A 5118-nucleotide genomic window follows, 5' to 3' on the forward strand; every position below is an offset into this window, starting at 1 on the left:
ACACTTTCATCTATTTTCATTTCTCTTGTCAATTTATACATAGTTTTGCAATTTTGGATTTCTAGTTAATGAATTTGATGTTTGATGCTTATTTTATGTTTGTTGGAGTTGCTTTTATCAATTTTGATCATTTATGGTTCATAGCTTTCATCATTTTTCCAATTCTGCCATGTTTTATGTTTATGCCTTCTATGTGTTTGATGAAATGCCAATTTTGATTATGGGGTAATTTTCACCCCTTGGCTTGGGAAAAATGAGTTTATGGATTACTAGAGCCATAATGTCCAACATTTAGTGATAATTCTTGGATTGTTGGTTGTTATTGTTTCCACTAACGCTAGCTTTTTACTAAGCTAATTAGTAAGTTAGCTAGGATTTGTGGATTAATAACAATCATGCTCACTTAACTTATCCTTCGATGTTAAGGGTTGACTTAGTGAGATTAATCCATCATAATTATCATAGTTGTGGTTATGGCAAGGAAGGGATTCCATAACTCATCCCATGTCAAGGTTTCATTTATGTTTTAAACCACTTTTCAATCACTTTGTAGTCTTACTTGTCTATATTACATGCATAGTTCTTTTGTTCTTTCATTACTTCATTAATTGCAATTTTGTCTAGTTCTTTTATCTCTTTATTTGTTTGCTTCCTTATCATTGAAAACCCCTTGCTCATCACAACCAAAATTGTATGCGCTCATTGGCATTAGTTCCTAGGGAGAACGACCCGGGAGCTCAATACTCTCGGTTTATATTTGCTTTGAATTGTGACAATCTTTAGAATGATAATTTGACTATTGGCCAGTTGTTGGTTCGGAGCTATACTTGCAACGAAAGATCTATTTGGAAAAAATCCTAACTTACAATTTGGTCGTTGTTAAATTTTGGCACCGTTGCCGGGGAGATAGCGTCATGAGTGTTATAATTTTGGTTGTTGTTAATATGTGAATAGTGTGAATAGATGCTTTTTGGTTGTTTGCTTGTTTTTGTTGGTAATTAAGATTTTGTTTGCTTTGTTGATTGATGTCTTTAGATTTTATTTTCAATTTCCTCTATGAGTTATCACCCTCTTGGTTTGGAGTTTGGTTTTTATCATTTTGTAGGGCTTGATAACTTTAATTTTGGATTGCATCATGAGATTGGAGTATCAATTTTGGAAGGAGCAACCTCCTCTACACTACAATGAGCCATACCCTTCCCAATGCACATACCCAACCCAAGGATATGGTGGATTTCACTTTGATTATATACCTCCACCACCAGATACCTATGATCCATACCCCCAACATAACCCTCAACCACCATATTTTCAAACACCACACCACCACCACCATACACCTTCTTACATACCACCTCAAAATACTTACCAACATGAGTCACCTCCCACACATACAACATTTTTCCCAAACAATGAAACCCATCTTTCACCACAATGTGGAGTTCTCCAACCCTTGTCCCAAGAAGATCAATGCCTTCAAGATTTTCTCCAAGAGCAAGAAGGATTCCGAAGAACACAAGGGCAATTTATGGCTATCATAGCTGAAGCGGTAAACCGCTTGGTTCTACTTCACTCATCCGATCAAGACATTTCTCTTGATGAATGTGAAGGATCAAATAAAGAGTGTAGTAAAGAGAAGAGCATGGAGCCACAAGGAAAAGAAGAAGGGTTAGAGCTTGAAGTGCAACAAGAGGAAGAAAGTGAAGTATGTGAACCGGAGGAGAGAAAGGGAAAATTGGGGGAGATTGATCAAGATGAGGATTCCATCATCGATGATTTTTTGTCCTCCTTGATCAATCCCCTTAAGGATCCTAATGAACCTCTTCCCATTGAGCTTGAGAAAGACATGGAGGTAGACTTCTAACAACCTCCTTATTATGATGTGAGTGATGGGGAAGAGGAGGAAGAGGTTGGTAAGGAAGGAATTGACAACCAAGAGCACATTGAGTGGGTGGCAATTTTATCTAGAAACTTCATTGGCCCCATCAATATGTTCTCTTGGAGAAGGATTACCAACTCAAGATCCTTCTTGGGTTGGTACATGGTGGAGAAAGAAGTATTGGTTGCCAAGAGAATCCAAGGCTCTTCAAGAAAATCAATTCAAGACTTGGAGTTCAAGTAGGATGTGAAGTACAATTGAGTGGTTTTTGGGCAAAGTTGGGGTGCTACAAGGGTCAATTGAGAGCTTGTCCATCCGGCTTGGAGCATAGAGATCAACAAGAAGGACAACGGGAACCTAGAGTATGGGATCCCGGAGGACCTATGAAGTGCAAGCTTGGATGGAGGTTCAAGGAGGAGTGGAAGCACAAGCCACCCTAGCAAGAATCTCCTCAACAAGTCCAACTTAAGGATTATAAACTAAAGTGCTAGGTGGGAGACACCACACCATGGTAACATCTTTATTACCCTTTCTCTTTGTTTATAGTCTTAGGTTATTGCATGGTTGCTTGTCTTAGTTAGCTTAGAATTAGTTCAATTTTGAGTTTAGATAGGTTGATTTTTGTATGGATAATGATTTTGTGATGTTTTGAATATTTTGGGGTTGAAATGTTGATTAAGCTAAGGCATAACACCTTAGAAATAAAAGAAATTTTTTTCAAAATAGGGCATCTGTACGTACGCACGCTGCTGTGTGTACGTACACAACTGTGAGTTTTGCGACCTGTGCGAGCGCACATGCTTGTGCGCAATGTGCGCCCGCACACTTTTTGTATTGCCCTCTGTTCGTAGTGCCAGCATGGTCTGTGCGTGGGCACTTCCCTATTTTCTTGGTCTGTGCGTGCGCACCAACCTGTGCATACGCACACATGTTCCTTACTGCGCTCTCTGTGCGGCCCACAGATGTGTGCGTCCACGCACGAGGTTGCAGCCCCTCTGGTGGGAGCGTTAGCACAGCTTGTGCGCCTGCACCCTAGCCCTTCTTGCTTCTGTGCGCGCGCGGACCTGTGTGCGCATGCACACATGATCCCTCCCTATTAAAATAAAGCCTTGCTGTGCGTGCTGGTGCACGAATTGTAAATCACACTTTTCACAACTCGTACCACTAACCAACAAGTGCACTGGGTCGTCCAAGTAACACCTTACGTGAGTAAGGGTCGAATCCCACGGAGATTGTTGGCTTGAAGCAATCTATGGTTATCTTGTAATTCTTAGTCAGGATATCAATTATAATTATCAGTTTGGATTGTGAAAAATAGAAGAGCATGAATTAAATACTTGTTATGCAGTAATGGAGAATATGTTGGAGTTTTGGAGATGCTTTGTCTTCTGAATCTCTGCTTTCCCCCTGTCTTCTTCTTCACGCACGCAAGGTTCCTCCTATGGCAAGCTGTGTGTTGGTGGATCACCGTTGTCAATGGCTACCATCCGTCCTCTCAGTGAAAATGGTCCAGGTGTGCTGTCACCGCATGGCTAATCATCTGTCGGTTCTCACTCATGCTGGAATAGGATCCATTGATCCTTTTGCGTCTGTCACTACGCCCAACCCTTGTGAGTTTGAAGCTCCTCACGGTCATTCAGTCCCTGAATCCTACTCGGAATACCACAGACAAGGTTTAGACTTTCCGGATTCTCAAGAATGCTGCCAATGGATTCTAGCCTATACCCGGATTCTTCAATCAAAGGTAGAACGGAAGTGGTTGTCAGGCACGTGTTCATAGGTTGAGAATGGTGATGAGTGTCACGAATCATCACATCCATCATATTGAAGTGCGAATGAACATCTTAGATAGAAACAAGCGTGTTTGAATAGAAAATAGAAATAATTGTATTAATTCATCGAGACACAGCAGAGCTCCTCACCCCCAACAATGGAGTTTAGAGACTTATGCCATCAAAGAGTACAAAGTTTAGATCTAAAAATGTCATGAGGTACAAAATAAATCTCTAAAAGTTATTTAAATACTAAACTAGTAACCTAGGTTTACAGAAAATGAGTAAACTAAGATAGATAGTGCATAAATCCACTTATGGGGCCCACTTGGTGTGTGCTGGGACTGAGACTTGAGCTTTACACATGTCTAGGCTGTTTCTAGAGTTAAACGCCAGGTTGTAACCTGTTTCTGGCGTTTAACTCCAACTTGTAACCTGTTTCTGGCATTTAACGCCAGACTACAACATGGAACTGGCGTTGAACGCCAGTTTATGTTGTCTATCCTTGAGCAAAGTATGGACTATTATATATTGATGGAAAGCCCTGGATGTCTACTTTTCAACGCAATTGAGAGCGCACCAATTGGACTTCTGTAGCTCCAAAAAATCTATTCCGAGTACAGGGAGGTCAGAATCCAACAACATCAGCAGTCCTTTTTCAGCCTGAATCAGATTTTTGCTCAGCTCCCTCAATTTCAGCCAGAAAATACCTGAAATTACAGAAAAACACACAAACTCATAGTAGAGTTTAGAATTAAGAATTTTTCCTTGAAACTAATAGAAAATATACTAAAAACTAACTAAAACATACTAAAAACTATATGAAATTAACCCCAAAGCGTATAAAATATCCGCTCATCATAACACCAAACTTAAATTGTTGCTTGTCCCCAAGCAACTAGAAAAATAAAAATAAATCAAGAAGCAATACTATCTCAGAGTTTTGAGTGAAGCTCAGATTCTAATTAGATGGGCGGGACTAGTAGCTTTTTGCTTCCGCACAGTTTTTGGCATCTCACTTTATCCTTTGAAATTCAGAATGATTGGCATCCATAGGAACTCAGAATTCAGATAGTATTATTGATTCTCCTAGTTTAGTATGTTGATTCTTGAACACAACTACTTTATGAGTCTTGGCCGTGGCCCTAAGCACTTTGTTTTCCAGTATTACTACCGGATACATAAATGCCACAGACACATAATTGGGTGAACCTTTTCAGATTGTGACTCAGCTTTGCTAAATTCCTTAATTAGAGGTGTCCAGGGTTCTTAAGCACACTCTGTTTTTGCTTTGGACCTTGACTTTAACCGCTCAGTCTCAAGTTTTCACTTGACACCTTCACGCCACAAGCACATGGTTAGGGACAGCTTGGTTTAGCCGCTTAGGCCAGGATTTTATTCCTTTAGGCCCTCCTATCCACTGATGCTCAAAGCCTTTGGATCCTTTTTATTACCCTTGCCTATTGG

This window comes from Arachis ipaensis, chromosome B03, assembly GCF_000816755.2.
Source record: "Arachis ipaensis cultivar K30076 chromosome B03, Araip1.1, whole genome shotgun sequence".
NCBI lineage: Eukaryota > Viridiplantae > Streptophyta > Magnoliopsida > Fabales > Fabaceae > Arachis > Arachis ipaensis.